Genomic DNA, 19,839 nt, shown 5'->3' on the forward strand with positions numbered 1-19,839 from the left:
TGAAAGGATACCATACTGAAGATGGAGCAAGGTTGTTTTCTGCTGCTTCAGAGACTAGGACATAGAACAATGGGTTTAAACTACAAGAAAATAGATTCCACCTAAACATTAGGAACAGCTTCCTGACAATAGTGGAATATGTGGCTCCTTCGTTTGAGCTGTTTAAACAGAGCCTGGATGGCATTCTGTTGGGATGGGAGTGCTTTGACTATGTATTCCTGCATATCAGGTAGTTAGATTGGATGGTTCTTGTGGTCTCTTCCAACTCTATGATTGTATGATTCTATGGCCTCAAATAGCAGATGATGGCTTGTAGCAACAGGATATTGGAAAAGTGAGTTCTGTACTCTTGAAGATAGCAAATTGTTTTCAGATGTGTGGACAATGCTGTCCCATCACAAAATATTAATCCATCACCAAAGTACATGATGGCATTCCCTTCCATTTCATTGATTATTACTTCAGCTGCTAGTCCAGTCGATTTCTTTGGATCAAATGCAAAGAGGCACCATCTTGTTCTTTGCTTCACACAGCAAAATGACTCTCACTAGCCCTAGATCTTGTACATATGCAGACTGTACATTTAATTGTATTTATTGCATATATACCTAGAATAATAGAATCATAAACTTGGAAAGTGCCAAATCCCTGCTCAATCAAGGCTCCCCATCTACAATATTCCCAGCAGGTAAGTGTCCAGTCTCTCTTTGAAGATATCTAGAAAAGGCGACTCCACTACCTCTCTAGGCAGTTGGCTCCATGAACAACTTTGTCCTTGCAAATTTTGATACGAAAGATTCTAGCTGTTCCAAATTATAGATTAGAATCATAGAATCATAGAGTTGAATGAGACCACAAGAGTCATCCAATCCAACCCCCTGTCATGCAGGAACTCACAATCAAAGCACCCCTGACAGATGGCCATTTGGTCACTGTTTAAAGACCACCAAGGAAGGAAACTCCACCACTCTCTGAAGGAGTGTGTTTCAATGTCAAACAGCCTTTCCTGTCAGGAAGTTCCTCCTAATGTTGAGGTGAAATCTCTTTTCCTATAGCTTGGATCCATTGTTCTGGATCCTATTCTCCGGAGCAGCAGAAAACAAGAATGCTCTCTTCTCAATATGACATCCCTTCAAATATTTAAACAGGGTTATCATATCACCTCTTGTATTGGCTTTCATGCTTCCTTAAAGTTTCAGTATACTTTGGACTAAAAATAATTCCAGCTTCCATTTAAAGAAAGCATATTTTGAAAAAACACACAAACACAAATGTGTGTTGATGTTGTTGTTTATTGTTGCTGTGTGCCTTTAAGCCATTTCCAATTTACGGTGGCTGCAAGGCAAACCTATCATTGGGTTTTATTGGCAAGATTTTTTCAGAGTGGGTTTTGCCAGTCTCTGAGGCTGAGAGAGTATCTTATGGTTACCCAGTGGGTTTCTATGGCTGAGCTGGGATTTGACTCTGTTCTCCAGAGTCTTAGAAAAGGTTCAAATCATTACACCATGCTAGCATGCATGCATGCATGCATATATATATATATATATATATATATATATATCCAAATTTTCACTCAGATTTACTTTTTTAAAAATCTTATAGATTAATGCCAAAATGGGATATAATGGATTTACAAATGAACTTATATGAAAATGAGAAAGCCAGAAACCCACTAATTTGTCTACTCCTAATTCTTTGTCCTTCACTGAAATCCTAATTGCAATTTGTAACTTCCCATTGGTGGCAGGAATTTGGGCACACCATAAATAAATTTAAAACAATAGCTAGAATCATTAGTTTCTTCAAATTAGAGTTGTTGGCACCATGTGCCTTCAAATCATTTCTGACTTATTGTGACCCTAAGGTGAATCTAGGGGTTGTCTTGGCAACATTTGTTTAGAGGGTGGTTACCTTTGCCTTCCTCTGAGGCTGAGAATGTGTGAAACACCCAGGGTCTCCCAGCGGGTTTCTATGGCTCAGAAGGGATTTCAGTCCTGATCTCCAAAGTCTTGGTTCAGTGCTCAAACCACTAAATCATGCTGCATCTCTTCTCCCAACTTGAATAGACCCATTTAATCAATTGTTAAATGATGACTTAATTGGTAGTCAAATCTCAATGATTCAACAAGATTCTTCTTAATGATAATATTAATAATAAGATTTAAGTCAATGTGTTACAATGCAATCAGTATTATTAATCAATTTAGATCTTCGGGAGTGCAGTAGCATTGGGAGAGAGTCCTGTGATGTAGTAATTTGAGCACTGGACTACAGCTCTGGAGATCTGGGTTTGATCACCTGCTTAGGCATGGAAACCCATTAGGTGACCTTGGGTGAGTCACATACTCTCACTCCCAGAAAACCCTGTGATAGGTTTGCCATAGGGTCACCACAGTAAATGACTTGAAGGCATACAACAACAACAACTGCAGGATAGGGGGCATCCCTCCCAAATTGTATTCAAAGATGCTTCTGATCCAAATCTGAATTGAGCTTGGGAGTGTTTATTTATTTCTCTTCATGTGTGTAAGCACATTTTACAAACCAGATGATTAATCTGTGGCCCCTTAACAGCTCCAAGTTTTACTCTTTCCTATTATGGCATACCTGTGACCATTCCATCTTGCCTATTAAGTTCTGACTACAGTGTAGTGACAATGCTGCTACTGTGCTTACTCTCTGGTCCTCTTTCAGAAGCAGGAAATTACCAGGAAATTTGGAGACAAGAAAAAATGTACCACAGTGCAGATAACAGTGAAGAAAGTACAATGTTCATAATGAATAAATTGATAAATTTAAAATACTAATACTAATAATACATCTATACCTCAGTTAAAGAAATGTTCCTGAGCATTATTTCTTTAATGTAAAATTTGGAAGCAGTGGTAAAAATAACATGAAATTAATAGAGACAGGCTCCTGCACATCAAGAAAGTTGAGCAGTTCAACATGTCTCAATAAACTTCAAAACCAAATCCAAAACCAGCAGTATGCATATATGAAATGAAACAACCAGGTCAGGTAATCCTTGCATAACTGAACAAAAATATTTTTGAAACTTCCAGAGACATCTTGAAAGCTTCTCTCAAAATGCATCCAGGGATGACTTTTCCTTCACTAGCCTCCACTTTTCTTATGATTTCCATTTTGGTGGCCACACATATAGAACTATCTTTTTAAAAAAAAAACTTGCTAGGAGTAGCTGGGGAGGCAAATGTATCAGCTTCCCCCCCCCCCCTCTCTCTCTCTGTTTTGCTGTTCATGCATGTTCCATAAGTGATTTTGGAGGCTACTGATGTTTGCCTTCCCTGTTGTAGGCAGGCACAAAACTATAATAGGATTGACTAGAGCAGAAGGCCATTTTTCCACAACTCAAACTTTACTGGAGATATACTGCTACAATGCAACACCATGATTATTCTCTTTTCCCAGCCCTCTTTCACCATCTTCCCAATGTTGATGATACTTTTAAAAAGGTTCTATCTGCAAAGGGCTAGGAGGAAAAACAGAGCTGGCTGGTTGTCAAAAGACTTCTTTGTCAGAGACTTCGTTAATAGAGGCATACCTGTATAAGAATATTTGTAGCTTCCAGAGGGTGCAGTATCACACTAAACTTTGAAATGATTGGGTGCATAGTCTCTCCAATCAGTAATAATAATAATAATAATACTGTTTATTTATAGCCCACTTTTCCAAAAAGAGATCAAAACGGGTTACAACAAGCGTACAAAACATAGTACAATTTACAACAGTATCAACATCATAAAATATCATTAAAAATACACCATGTTAAAAACAGATTAAAATTACAGACATTAAAACCAACAACAAACTAGCATGAAAGTGCAATGTGATGGGGAGAGAACAGATGTCACAACGCATGGGGGAAAGCCTGTTGGAAGAGGTGGGTCTTCAGCTTCTTCCTTCACAATGGCAAAGCTGAGGATGATAACCATAGTATAGATAAGGGCACGCTGTAGAACAGATTTCACTTTGTCTTCACAACCCTGAGTATTGAGAAATTTTGTCTCATTCACCCGTCCAGTGCAGTTCTTGCTAACATCTATCTTGCAGCAACTCAAGGGTACACTGTTGTTCTTGCCAGAAGAATTGTACCACTGGCTACCGATCCAGTCTGTGTAGTTGAGAATGCCACAGCACTGAAGCTCCCTTTGTAATTTATCTATGGCCGAAGACTCTCCACTTTCCCCATCATAGACCACGAATTTGTGTACCATTGGTTCATGCACATCTGTTTTTATCTTTCCTCTATAAATACATCCAAGAACAAAGGCTGCCACTTCTGCAACGAAGATCATCAGGATAATGACCATGAGCTTTCCCAGTTGAACCTTGGACTCACGGATGTAGGCACAGCAGCAAGCCAACGCAAGTATCAGTATCACGAAACCAATAGAAATTATGACTGTTGACAAGAGAGAATATTCGTCTTGAAGAAAGTCATCATAAGTGTTGTAGGCCTTGAGAACATAGATGGCAGCATACTGTTTCCTCAGCAGTCAGTAAGGAAATAAATTTGTATAAACCATTTAAAAACAAATTTGTCCAATTTGTGGTCTGTGGGACTAAGGAAAGCAGGCACATACACTTTACTTTCCCTATCATCAGGAATAAACCACAAGCAGCAGAATCATTTTTGGATCAAGTGTAAGTAATTGCAGGGAAGCAATATGAATATATAAACAAACTGCATGCACCTGGAAAATGAACACACGAACACACATACACAAAATCAATAGCAAAAAATTCATACCAAAGTCTTTGTGCTAAAAGGAACACAGCAAATTATAATCATTAGGAAAAACATGTATAAAAAGTGAATGGATTTCACAAAAGAAGTACTCACAACAGGATAAGAGACAACGACAAGAGAAAAATAGACTCGGGGCTGGACTCAGGGAAATACAAGAAAATCAAGACTGATTTTCACATTCCTACCAGTCAGTGGGTGTTCTTTATGCTGCTCTCTTGTTACTACATTCTGGAAAGCATAGCTGAACATTCAGCCATATCCTACTTGTTTGCTACTGGCATCACCTACAGTAATTACTAAAGGGGGAAAAGGGTTTATGATATTATGTTTAATAAGATACGCTCAGATGGGTAAGCCAAAGAGCCATGCTGCCCATTAAACATAAGCTTAATATGCACATTTCATTATTATTTATCAGCTAGAAAGCTTGGGACGGCAATCATTTTATTTTAGTTCCATGACACAGTATACTGGTGATTTTGTGGCTAAATACTTTGTGCAGTTTCACTGATGGCTTCTTACAATATAATCTTAAGCAATAGCCCCCTTTTCAGGCATTCCTTCCTATGTTGAGTCAACACACAAGTTGGGAGGAAACCATGGACCTTACCACACAGGGTCTCCCTGGAACGGAATGAGAATGGAACAGAAGGGGCCAGGAATGAGTGGGGAACGAGTAGAAGACACATTTTACTGCACACAGAAGTCCCTCACTTGTTCCATTCCCTTCCTGGCCCCTTCCATTCTGTTCTCATTCCGTTCTGGGGAGCCTGTGCGGTAAGGTCCCATGTTAGCTCTTTCCCACCCATTGTTGTTTCATTTGCATGGAAAGTGAAGAATGTGAAGCCAAGAAGTTTCAGTACAGATGGATAATCTCTATGCAAGCAAGAACATTGATTTCCAGATTTCCACACATATGAGAGCCATAGAATAACAAAATCATAGAATCAGAGTTGGAAGAGACCACAAGGGCCATCCAGTGCAACCCCTGCCATGCAGGAACTCACAATCAAATCACCCCCAACAGATGGTAATCAAGCTTCTGTTTAAAGACCTCTAAGGAAGGAGGCTCCACTACACTCCGAGGGAGTTTGTTCCACTGTCAAACAGCCATTACTGTCAGGATGTTCCTCCTAAAGTTGAGGTGGAATCTCTTTTCCTGTAGCTTGCATCCATTGTTCAGGGTCCTATTCTCTGGAGAAGCAGAAAACAAGCTTGCTCCAGCCTCAATATTCAAATATTTATACAAGGCTATCATATCACTTCTTACTCTTCTCTTCTCCAGGCTAAACATACCTAGCTCCCTAAGCCTCTCCTCATAAGGCATGGTTTCCAGACTCTTCGCCATTTTGGTTGCCCCCCTCTGGACACGTTCCAGCTTTTCAACATCCTTTTTGAATTGTGGTGCCCAGAACTAAACACAATATTCTAGGTGAGGCCTGACCAAAGCAGAATAGAATGACACTATTACAGCTGTCCCTCTTGATTCGCGGTCTTGCAGTTTGAGTCCCTCGGTCTTTCATGGACAGCAAGCTGGGAGGGACATAATGGCACATGTGTGAGGTGTGCGTGCAGTGCCGCATGCAGGAGTGTACCCTTACTATAATCAATGAGCCTCCAATATTGACAATTTTGTGATTCACGGGAGAGGGAATCTGGAATGGATCTCTCGCAAATTGGAAGGGACAACTGTACGTCCCTTGATCTAAACACTATGCTTCTATTGATACAGCCTAGAATCACATTGGCCTTTATAGCTGCCATATCACACTGTTGAGTCATGTTCAACTTGTGGTCTACTTGGATTCCTAGATCCCTTTCACTCATTGTCTTGATAAGCTATGTGTCCCCCCATCCTATATCTATGCATTTCATTTTTCCACCCTAATTGCAATACCTTACATTTCTCTGTGTTGAAATTCATTTTGTTAGCTTTGGCTCAGCTTTCTAATCTATTAACATCATTATGAATTTTGATCCTGTCCTCGCGGGTATTAGCTATTCCTCTTAATTTGCCATCTGAAAATTTAATAAGCATACCCTCTATCCTTTTATCTAAGTCACTGATAAAGATGTTGAATAGCACTGAGCCCAGGACAGAACCCTGGTCATTTCTTTCCAGGATGAGCCATTGCTGAGCACTCTTTGGATTCAGCCAGTGAACCAATTACAAATCCATTTAACAGTTGCAGTGTCTAACCCACATTTTACTTGCTTGTTTGCAAGAATGTCATGGGAGACCTTTCAAAGGCCTTACTGGAATCAAGATATGCAATATCCACAGTCTTCACTTCATCTACCAAGCTGGTAATTTTATCAAAGAAAGAGAGATCAGATTTGTCTGACATGACTTGATTTTCAGAAACCCATGTTGAGTTTTTGTGATTATGGCATTCCCTTCTAAATCTTCTCAGACTCTCTGTTTTATGGTCTGCTCTAGAACCTTAGCTGGTATTAATGTCAGACTAACTGAATGATAATTGTTGGGATCCTCTATTTTTCCCTTTTTGAAGATGGGGACGTTTACCCTCCTCCAGTCTGCTGGAACTTCAACTGTTCTCCAGAAGTTCTCAAAGATTATTGCCAATGACTCTGAGATTACATTTGCCAGTTCTTTTAATCCCCTTGGATGTAGTTCTTCTAGTCCCGGAGACTTAAATTTATTTAGATTAACCAGGTATTCCTGTACTATCTCTTTAATTATTCTCTGCTGCATTTCCCCTATGGTATCCTCTGCTTCATTTTCCTCAGGTTGAGCACCCTTTTCCTTTTGTAAGAAGACTGAGGCAAAGAAGTTGTTGAGTAATTCTGCCTTTTCTCTGTCCCCTGTTAACATTTCGCCATCTTCTCCATGTAGTGGCCCTACCATTTCCATCTTCCTTTTGCTGCAAACATACCCCCCCAAAAGCCATTTTTATTGTTCTTAACCTCTCTACCAAGCTTGACCTCATTCTGTGCTTTAGCTTTTCTGACTTTACACCTACATGTGCTAGCTATTTCTTTGAATTCTTCTTTTCTGATTCCCCTGCTTTCCATTTCTTATACATGTCCATTTAAAACTTAGCTCACTTCAAAATTCTTTAGTCACCCATCCCAGTTTCTTGAGACACTTTCCATTTTCCCTTCTTTTTTGGAACACTTTAAGATTGTGCCTTTAGTATCTCCCTTTTGAGAAACTCCCATCCACCCTGAACTCCCTTCTTTTTAAATATTCCATCCTGAGCATAAGATCACCCAAATTATTTCCATAAATTGACTGAAATCTAATCTCCTAAGTTTAGAATGCCTCTCTGATTATGCCTGGTTTCTCCTTTCCACTGTATAGCAAACTCCAGGTGAACATGACTATTCCCACCTAAGGAGCCCACCACTTCCACCCTATTAACTAGGTCATCCCTGTTGGTTAGGATCAGATCTAAATTAGCTGAACCCCTTGTTGCCTCCTCCACCTTTTGGATAATGAAATTGTCTTCTAGGCAACTGAGGAATTTGCTCACTGTGATTCTAGACTGCATCAATAGAAGTAGAGTGTCTAGATCAAGGGAAGTAATAATACCACTCTATTCTGCTTTGGTCACACCTTCATTGGAACATTACTGTGCACAATAATTAAAAAAGGATGTTGACATCCTGGAGCATGTTCAGAGTGGAGCATGTCCAGAGTGGTGGGAGGAACCAAAATAGTGAAAGGTCAAGAGGTATGTTTAAATATTTGAAGGGATATCATATAAAAGATGGAACAAGTTTGTTTTCTGCAGCTCCAGAGAACAGGACATGAAGCAATGGATAGAAATTACAGGAAAAGAGATTCCACCTAAACATTGGAGAAACTTCCTTATGACAGTGGAATGTGCTGCCTTGGAGTGTAGTGGAATCAGTTGTTGAATTGTGGCTCAGCATGTGAGTAAACCGAAATGATTCCATCACTCTAATCTAGTCAAGATAAAAAATAGGATTTTGGTGCATATAACAGTTATAGAATCATAGAATCATAGAATCATAGAATCATAGAATCGTAGAGTTGGAAGAGACCACTAGGGCCATCCAGTCCAACCCCCTGCCATGCAGGAAATCCAGATCAAGGCATCCCTGACAGATGGCCATCCAGCCTCTGTTTAAAGACCTCCAAGGAAGGAGACTCTATCACCTTCCGAGGAAGTGCATTCCACTGCCGAACAGCCCTTACTGTCAGGAAGTTCCTCCTAATGTTCAGGTGGAATCTCTTTTCCTGTAGCTTGCATCCATTGTTCCGGGTCCTGTTCTCTGGAGCAGCAGAAAACAAGCTTGCTCCCTCCTCAATATGACATCCTTTCAAATATTTAAACAGAGCTATCATATCACCTCTTAACCTTCTTTTCTCCAGGCTAAACATCCCCAGCTCCCTAAGTCGTTCCTCATAGGGCATGGTTTCCAGACCCTTCACCATTTTTGTCGCCCTCCTTTGGACACGCTCCAGTTTCTCAATGTCCTTTTTGAATTGTGGCGCCCAGAACTGGACACAATATTCTAGGTGGGGCCTGACCAAAGCAGAATACAGTGGCACTATTACTTCTCTTGATCTAGACACTATACTTCTATTGATGCAGCCTAAAATAGCATTGGCCTTTTTAGCTGCCGCATCACACTGTTCACTCATGTTCAACTTGTGGTCTACTTGGACTCCTAGATCCCTTTCACACGTAGTTTCATTCAGCCAGGTGTCACCCATCCTATATCTGTGCATTTTATTTTTCCGCCCTAAGTGCAATACCTTACATTTCTCTGTGTTGAATTTCATTTTGTTAGCTTTGGCCCAGCTTTCTAGTCTGTTCAGGTCATTTTGAATCTTGATCCTGTCCTCTGGGGTATTAGCTATTCCCCCTAATTTGGTGTCATCTGCAAATTTGATAAGTATGCTCCCAATTCTGTCATCCAGGTCATTGATAAAGATGTTGAATAGCACTGGGCCCAGGACAGAGCCCTGTGGGACCCCACTGGTCACTTCTCTCCAGGATGAAAATGAGCCATTGTTGAGCACCCTTTGGGTTCGGCCGGTCAACCAATTACAGATCCATTTAACAGTTCCTTTGTCTAGCCCACATTTTACAAGCTTGTTTGCAAGAATGTCATGGGAAACCTTGTCAAAGGCCTTACTGAAATCAAGATATACTATATCCACAGCATTCCCTTCATCTACCAAGCTGGTAATTTTGTCAAAGAAAGAGATTAGATTTGTCTGGCATGACTTGTTTCTCTGAAACCCATGTTGACTTTTTGTGATTATGGCATTGCCTTCTAGATGGTCACAGACTCTCTGTTTAATGATCTGCTCCAGAATCTTTCCTTTTATTGATGTCAGACTAACTGGACGATAATTGTTGGGATCCTCTTTTTTCCCCTTTTTGAAGATGGGGACAACGTTTGCCCTCCTCCAGTCTGCTGGGATCTCTCCTGTTCTCCAGGAGTTTTCAAATATGATTGCCAATGGCTCCAATATTACTTTTGCCAGTTCTTTTAATACCCTTGGATGGAGTTCATCTGGTCCCGGAGACTTAAATTCATTTAGATTAACAAGGTGTTCCTCTACTATCTCTTTACTTATTCTGTGCTGAAATTCCCCTATTCTGTCCTCTGCTCCATTATCCTCAGGTTGAGCACCCTTTGCCTTTTCTGAGAAGACTGAGGCAAAGAAGGTGTTGAGTAATTCTGCCTTTTCTCTATCTCCATCTTCTCCACGCAGTGGCCCTACCGTTTCCTTCTTCTTCCTCTTGCTGCGGACATATCCAAAAAAGCCCTTTTTATTGTTCTTAACCTCTCTAGCAAGCCTGAGTTCATTCTGCGCTTTAGCTTTTCTGACTTTACCCCTACACATGCCTGCTATTTCTTTGAATTCCTTTTTCGTGATTTCCCCCTTTTTCCATTTCTTATACATGTTCCGTTTCAAACTTAGCTCGGTTGAAAGTTCCTTAGTCATCCATCCTGGTTTCTTGAGACACCTCCCGTTTTTCTTTCTCACTGGAACTGTTTGAAATTGTGCCTTCAGTATCTCCCTTTTGAGAAAGTCCCATCCGTCCTGAACTCCTTTATCTTTTAATATTTCTGACCATGGAATCGCCCTCAGTACTTCTCTAAGTTTACTGAAATCCGCTCTCCTAAAGTCTAGGATGCGTGTCTGACTCTGCCTGGCTTCTCCTCTCCATTGTATAACAAACTCCAGGAGAACATGGTCGCTTCCACCTAAGGATCCCACCACTTGCACCCCATTAACCAAGTCATCCTTGTTGGTTAGGATCAGATCTAAAATAGCTGACCCCCTTGTTGCCTCTTCCACCTTTTGGACCATGAAATTGTCTTCCAGGCAAGTGAGGAATTTGCTAGACCTTGAGGATTTTGCTGAGTTTGACTTCCAGCAAATATCAGGATAGTTGAAGTCGCCCATCACTACTACATCTCTCTTTTCTGACTGTGTGGTCATCTGTTCTAGAAAGACATCATCCAATTCCTCAGTCTGACTTGGGGGTCTGTAGTAGACTCCCACCGTAACACCCTTGTTGTTTCCCTCCCCTTTGATTCTTATCCAGATGCTCTCCACCTGGCTTCCATGATTGATGTCCAGGATCTCTTCACTGGTGTAAATATCTCTGACATATAGTGCTATTCCTCCTCCTTTCCTGTTTGGCCTATTTCTCTTAATAAGGTTATACCCCTCTATTTCCACATTCCAATCATGAGACTCATCCCACCAGGTTTCAGTGATGCCTATTATATCATATTTGCTTTGTTGTACTAGGAGTTCGAGTTCATCTTGCTTATTTCCCATGCTCTGTGCATTAGTGTAGAGACATCGCAGACCATGGTTCCCTTTTACTTGCTGCCTGTGCAAGTTTTTTTGCCTCCCACTGCTGGGTCCTTGCACTGTTTGCCTTGTTTCCTCTATGTCAGTTTGACTTTTATCGCCATCCCTTTCGCCTTCCTTAATATTGTCTCCCTTCCCCTCGGAACTCAGTTTAAAGCTCTCCTGATCAAGTTCTTGAGACTGTTGGCAAAAACATTTCTTCCAACTGGCGTGAGATGCAACCGGTCTGTTGCAAGAAGCCCCTCCTCATGGAACCGCAGCCCATGATCGAAGAATCCAAATCCTTCTCGGCGGCACCATCTGCGAAGCCAGTTGTTCACATCTGCTATTTTCCTCTCCCTTCCTGGACCATGCCCTTCAACTGGCAGAAGAGACGAGATGACAACCTGTACATCCATTCCTTTCAGCTTCCTACCAAGCGCCTCGTAATCCCTTTTGATGTTCTGAATGCTGTGTCTTGCAGTATCATTAGTTCCCACGTGGACCAAAAGGAAGGGGTATTGGTCAGTAGGCTTGACCAGTCTTGTCAGCCTCTCTGTCACATCACGGATCTTTGCACCTGGAAGACAGCACACCTCTCGAGACATCTTGTCAGGCCTACAAATCACTGCTTCTGTTCCCCTCAGCAAGGAGTCCCCCACTACGACCACACGCCTCCTCCGAGGCTTAGCAGCGACTGTTCCCTTGGGTGGGACTCTCAGGCTCCTCTGCTCTGTCCCAGAAGTCTGTCCATGCTGCTCTTCTTCATCCTCCTTGATAAGGGAAAGAGCTTCGAATCGATTCTCTAGCTGCAAGCTCCCCGAACAATTCCTTCTTGGCTTACTTCTCTTTGTGACATTCCTCCAGCTGTCTGCCTCCTCTGTTTGGCAAGTGACCTCTTCCACCCTAGCATCTTCCTCTGCGTGGTACTCATCCAAGATGGTTAGTTCTATTGAGTCCAGGAAATCCTCTTGTTCCCTAATATGCTGAAGTGTAGCTACTCTGGACTCCAGCTGCTGCACTTTCTCCTCCAAGAGTGCTACCAACTTGCACTTGGTGCATGTGAAGTTCTCCACTTCTGTAGGCAAGAAGAGAAACATCCCACAAGAGTTGCAGGTAACTGTGGCAGATCCCTCGTTGTCCATACTGCAAAGTCTTTGGTAATAAATATAACAGTCAATCTATTGGGAATACTTCTTTAAAGGTAAGTACTGGCTGCTGTCTTAAACTTAAAGGGAAGGTTCTGTTTCAATATCTGATTCTAACCTGATGCCACTTGAGCAGAGTTTTTGAGTTAAAGGGCACGCGGCTCTGGAAGTTGGTATATAAAGCTAGTCTGCTAGCTCCGCCCCCTTGTGACTCACAGATGTGACTCACAGAAGCTCCTCCCCTTCAGCAACGAGCACACGGTCTCGAGCACACGGTCTCAAAATGGCTGCCAAGCAGCTCCTCTCCTTCTCCTCTCTCTGGCCGGACTGTTCTGGAAGGCTCTGGAAGTTGGTATATAAAGCTAGTCTGCTAGCTCCGCCCCCTTGTGACTCACAGATGTGACTCACAGAAGCTCCTCCCCTTCAGCAACGAGCACACGGTCTCGAGCACACGGTCTCAAAATGGCTGCCAAGCAGCTCCTCTCCTTCTCCTCTCTCTGGCCGGACTGATATACTTGCTGAACACTGTTTACACAACTATATCTGAGTTCCTACATTGTGCTTGCATGGTGTAGATTCCCACTCATGCAGTTAAGAGGTGGATGTGCTACACCACCCTTCTTCTGCATACTAACATTGTGCAACCATTTGTGTATCTTTGGATGGGATTGCTGTTTATACAATATCAGTGAATCCGGTGGTACCTTGAAGACAATGATGAATCATTATGAACCATCCAAGAGTGTGCCACACTTGCAGATCTCCATTTATGCAACTCTAACCTGAACCTGGCCTATATATATATATATATATATATATATATATATATATATATCTTCATGCATAAGAGGAATGATACTTAAAATATGGAAAGGATTACCATCCTATGAATTGAACGCATTACACAATGGCTTAAAAAGTACCACTGCATATCTAAGAGAACTTATGCATATGACACCAAGATATTTCTGGCCATGATCTCCATCCCCACAAAAAACAAATGCTTTTATACATTCAAGCTCCCCATTCCTGCAACATTACTGGGCACACCAATGGTTCCAAATATATCTATTCATTCATGCAAAGAGACCAAAAAAATAAAGCACTACCACACCATGTTGTCTGTTTAATCTGAGAATTTAGTCTTATATCCAGGATTCAACAGCATTTTTTCTAGAACTGGCCTCAAAGTATTTCCATCTTCAGTGATCTGCATGAAACTCAACGACAGAGGGAAAATTCACAGCAGTCTAAACGAATATTTCATACACCATCCCCATTTCAATGCTGTTGATTTTTAAGATGCAGATAAAAATATTATCCCTTTTTCCATATCTATCGTCTTAAAGGTCTGTGATCACTACTGGTTAGGTCTGATGAGATTCATGAAAGTAAAAACAAACAACAAAATGCCTGGATTTAAGAGGAGGGAAAATCTTTTCATTTTTAAATATTCCCTGTTTGAAATATCAAAGCAAAAAGCTCTTTATATCTGAGTTTCTTAATCACCTACCTAGACAGACTTAAAAAACAAGCACATAATTATCAAGAAGTTGTAAATAATTGATGAATAAGACATGGCATGGAAATGTATCTTTACTCAGTTCTAACTTCCAAAGATTCATTATTCATAATCGTTATGCTGTGATTATACTTGTGTATTTTACATTCCACCCCTTGTAAACAGTAAGATTGATTTTAAAAAAACAACAGATGCACAGAGACAGGGAGGATTTGAATAACTCTCAGCAAATATGCCTTCCGTTTATCATAATTTTCTGCATTTAAAAGCTTACTACAGAGGAAAATGATTTCCTGGTATGCTAGTACGGATGTCCATGGGGGAAAATGGATGAAAGCAATCTTCTTTAACAGTTCTTATTGTTTCATTGAGAGACAACTGTGCAGAGGTATTCATTGACAAACAACAGCAAGAGAGTTCTGAAGGCTGCATATGTTTTGGGATCCTACATTTCCTACCACTAGAATCAATGATGTGAAGGAGAACTGTCTAGGATAGTGCTGGTGGAAGTGGAAAGCCCAAGTTTAGTCTTTATCCTATGTTCCAAAATAGTGTGCAAAGACTCACAAATTATAGATTGGGAATCAGAATCCTACTAAGGAGCAACTATGTCAATGAAAGAGATGGGAATTTTCATCTAAAACTGCAAGTGGCCAGCCATGACCACTGAAAGCTAGAGCTCCTGCACTGGACGAAAATGCAGAGAGGTAAGAATTAAACATCCAGAAGCTTCCAGACACTGTCATTCTTAAATGTTCTTGTACAAAATATTATTTGGGCTGCAAACAAAATAATTTTGCAAAACGTGCAGAACGTATTTGGTTTTTGTGGCTGCAGCCCACAGGCTTGGGGTAAGATGGAAAATGAGCAGCTCTTCCATAGTTACCCTTCCTGACCTCTAACTACTTTGCCACATTTTGATATCAGCTGATGAAGCTCTGCTGATATGTCTCTGCAACTGGTCTGGAGAATTGAAGAGAGAGTGCTTTTTGGCCCATGTTTGTAGAACATATAGTCAACTGGGTTTATATGCCAGTGGTGACTAGTGGCTCCCATGTCAGGGTAATGGAGTTCTACTAAAACTTTAAGCAAAAATGTTAAGGAGGGAAGAGTCTTATCTCCCAGATAGGTGTAGCAGCTCAAATATGTCTTCTAACTAACTGAAACCCAGTCCATCTGACTTAGAATCCTACCAGCCACCACCTTATTATTATAGGCCTTGGAACAGCTGATACCACTGACCTTTGCATCAACAACCAACACCATAAGTTTGAACTTTAGGCTGATGATGTGTTGACTTTTTTTAATCGCACCCAGAATGATGATTTCTGCCTCTAAAAAGGACAATTGAGTCCTTTGGTAGTTATTAACTTCATACTAACAGCAAAAATCCTGACAGGACCTAATGGGCTTGCAACTTCATCCCTCAGGTTTTTCCTATTTGGGAATAATCATCACAAAAGACATCCAGCAGCTCATACCCCCAAAATATAACCCAGTAGATACATGGATGCTTCATGAATCTAACGAATGGAAGGCTTTAAATCTTTCCTTGGCAGGACTGCTTTAGTCAAAATGTTCATGATGCCACAACTCTTTTTTCTGTTTCAAACAATCCCAAGGGCCTGTTACAGACTGCCAAAATAAAGCTGCTTCGGGTCTCTTTGGAGGCATGCTATTTAAATGATGCATGGGTCCTAAGAGTCCGGAGGTCGTGCCAAAGCCACACTCCATTCCTAAGCACTGGAGTGCAGCTTTGGTGCAGCTTCCGGATTCTTAGGGTGCATGCATCATTTAAACAGTATACCTTCAAAGAGACCCGAAGCAGCTTTATTTTGGCAGTCTGTAACAGGCCAAAGACTCCTCCCCCATTTAGATTCAAGAAATGTCAAAAATTAATTATTCAATTTATTTTCAATAAAACGAGACCTAGATTTCCCAAATCCAATAGACATATCACTTCCAAAGACAGTGGTAAATCTAGAAGTTTATAATATGAAGTCCAATGAATTCACTTGCCTTTACACCAAAACTTCAAAAAAGAAACTTAGTGGGTTATCTAATCCATTTTTACCTAGCTCCCTACTCATTTGGCATAAACAGAAACACATACTAGCTCCAGACCCCCCTCCCATTAACCCCCTTATTTTGCATTCTCTTTCTCAGTTAGATTATCAGTTCCCACTAATAAGGTTACTGAAAAGACATGGACTCTAGGGCACCTTACACCTGTTCTTTGGTGGATTACCAAAGACCAGCACCACCACCATAAAAATTTCTCTACAACAAGCTAACATTACTTGGCTTCAAGTCCACCAAATTGTTTCCTTTGCATCACATCTAGCCTCAGCAGGAGAATCCCCATGTCTGCACTCCCTTTTTTTTTTTTTAAACTTTTGTTTGAACACCACATCACATACTGAACGGATGGTGGCAGTTATCTACTAACATCTCCTGGAACACACTTATGGGGAAGGCCAATATACCCACTTATTTGGCAAGCAGAATTGAACACCACGATTTCAGACACTGCATGGGCTCATATTTGGTCTTCACCCCTATACAAATCCCCTTCAGCATCTGTGATGGAGAATCCTTTGAAAACGATCCACAGATGGTATCTCACACCTGTAACACTGTCTAAAATGGTTAAAACTCTTTCTCCAGATCTGCTGGAGGGGTTGTAAATTAGAGGCTCTTATATTCATATGTGAATTGAATGTCCTAAAGTGAGAAAATTCAGAGATGCAGTTCTCTATCAAATTTCTGTCTAATTTTGCTTTTGCTTTCTATATTTGTTAAAGGTAATTCTAACTTGAAACATAGGAAACTGATCATTTTTCTCATTACTGCTGCCAGATAAGAAGTAGCCAAATGTGGAAAGTCAGGTGACCTCTCCATTCTGAACTGATGGACTAGAATTTGGGGTATGTAGTTGATGGGAAAACTGTCTGCTATGACAAGGTTTTGCATTGGCCACAAAAGGTCTGACACATTTGAAGAAGACTGGATGATTTTTATTGACTATGTTAATCAACACTCTGACTGGATCCAATCTCCTACTTCACAGACGGATCTTTGGATGGACACTCTACAACTTGACAAGCTCTTGATGCGAACTAATTCTCTAATTCTGCTGCAGAATGACTATTCATCAAATACATACTGTTGGCCCTTGTAGTTAATTGTTGCTGTTGTTTTTTGTCATTGTTCTACAGACTTTATGTGCTTTATTGTAAAAATTCAATAAAAATTAATTAGAAAAAAAGATACATTGATTTATTTTTTTTCTCACCTTGACTTAAGATGTGCTCTATGGGTCATTGAAGTGATATGAATGTTGATACTGTTATCTACATGTTTATGGGGAATTTGTATTTTAGATGATAGTAGCTTAAGTCGTCTTGCTGGACAACTAGGATTTACACAAGTGTTGACTTAGCAATTGATTCAGTGAATCTACTGTAGTTGGGACTTTTAGGTCCACATTTTTGGGTGGTTTTAGTTGGGTAGATGAAACTCAGTTATTCAAGCTAACAGTTGATTTTGTACGTAGGTTGGTTGACTGGTTTGTTATTGTGTTTGTACCTACTAGAGCCATAGGCTCATCAGGAAAAGGCATTCTCTTGTGCCCACCACCATCCCAGACTCACTTAGTAAGGACATGGGAGAGAGACTTCTTGGTGGCTGCTCCTACTCTCTGGAACCCCCTTCTGCAGGAGGCTAGTATGGCCCCCTCCCTATTGGGCTGAATATTTTTATTCAGGCAGACTTTTTAAAATCATGACAGGGTGGCTTTTATAAGGAGTATGTGTTTTAGATTATGTTTTATAACTTTTGTATGATTTTAATCTTAATTTTATACTGTTTTAACTAGGTTGTTTTGTGCTTTATAAATTGTTTTTAAAGGGCTTTCATCTTGTGAGCCACCTTGGGTCCCTTTTTGGGAGAAAGATGACATAAAATGAAATAAATAAATAAACAAAAAATACTTTTGAAGCTGTTTTCTTAAAGGTGGTTTGCATCTTAAGGGGTTGCTGGTCAACCACAGGAACTTTGGGACAATCCTAACTATGTGGACCAGTTGAACTTTGGCATTGTTGTGGACTGGGCCTTGGTTGCTCTGGGAGAAACATGGAGAAGATAGGTGTTGTGTACTTGATTCTTTGGGTTTCTAAATAGGTTTAGAAGATCTCTTTTTTCCCTGGAATTGTACGATATGGTGTTCAGAGGTTCTCTTATTTGAAAATCTGATTCCAGAAGGTTGGGGGGGGGATATTTGCTCTGCCCAAATAAACTTTATTTTAGTATCTCTCAGGGCTCAATTGTGTCCCTTATACTTTTTAAAAATAGTCATGCAACCAGAATGGCAGGATATCCAAAGAGACAGAGTGAGGTGTATCTGGATCAAAAGAGCATTTGCGTCTTCTTTTTTCTCATTTTCAGCACACTGAGACACTCAATGGGGGGAGTCAATTGTTAAGACATGTTTGCCCCTGTATGAAAACAGAATACCAGCACTTGAGGGGGTTTCTTCAGCTAAAATCATTGCATTTGGTGCAAAATGCTATGTTCTGTATGAAGCAACACAAAACCGAATTATCATTATCTTTCTTTTCTTTTCATTTTGCAAAATTGACCAGGAATTTTTTTTAAGAGTTAAAAATAAAACAAACTTTCACAATATTGCTTGGCAGGGAGAAACCTTTTGACTGTTTTTTGTTCCCACAAGCAGTAATGAAATAAGAAAAGATTTACTAACTAACTAACTAACTGATACAATATACACATGATTCTAAGCTTTATCCTTCATTTTCACGAAATGCAGCTAGGACAGTGGCTATTCCTCTGAACTAGTAGCTGGAGTACGGTCAATAAATGGAGATTTAATCCAGAAAGATGGAGGCTTTGTTAGTAGGTGCTGCATTTATCCAGTTAATTTATCCTGATTTTAAAAAGACTGCATTTCCTAGGCGGAAGCAGCTTCATAGAGTGTAGATGCTCAAAAATCTATCTCTGACACCTGAAGTCTCAGTGACACAGAGTGGTTTTTGTCAGCTTTGGCTGATTTACAAACTATAATCCTCCATGGATGGGGAGACTGGGAAGAGTTATCCATGCACTGATCATGCCGCATACCCTACACATATGAATTATTGCAGTGCAGTATATCTGGAGCTACCACTGAAGAGAATCCGGAAAGACTGAAGACAGACCAAGCCTGATACAAAGAAAGTGTGTTGACACCTAAAGTACAAAACAATGCTGGTTGGTGGCTTTCATGTCATGAATGCAGTGAAACCAAGCTTATCTTTATGCCTGACTTTAATGGAATTTTGCAGGATGCAAAATTCTATCTCCTAAAAGGTTTCATATCTTGGAAAACTGAAATAAAACCCAGAGCTGATTCACTAGATCACTGACATGAAAACCACTGGCCAGAACTGTCCCTAAATGTATGCCTCTGCTGACATAAATATGTGACAAAGCTAAGCAAGAGATTGGGAAGTGTCCGGGAAAGCAGCCAAAGGGCTGATAAGGCAGCTAATTCCCAAACAAACAAACCCCCTCCCAGCACAGC

The 19,839-nt window shown here is 40.6% G+C and overlaps 1 pseudogene; it reads right to left on the bottom strand.

Moving 5' to 3' along the window:
• Positions 1 to 3,815: 3,815 nt before the first annotated feature.
• Positions 3,816 to 16,623, bottom strand: LOC149324179 (tetraspanin-36 pseudogene; annotated as a pseudogene).
• Between the last annotated feature and the right edge of the window lie 3,216 nt (positions 16,624 to 19,839).

This window comes from Sceloporus occidentalis, unplaced genomic scaffold, assembly GCF_023333645.1.
Source record: "Sceloporus occidentalis isolate IW3139 unplaced genomic scaffold, rSceOcc1.0.p SCAF_1, whole genome shotgun sequence".
Lineage (NCBI taxonomy): Eukaryota > Metazoa > Chordata > Lepidosauria > Squamata > Phrynosomatidae > Sceloporus > Sceloporus occidentalis.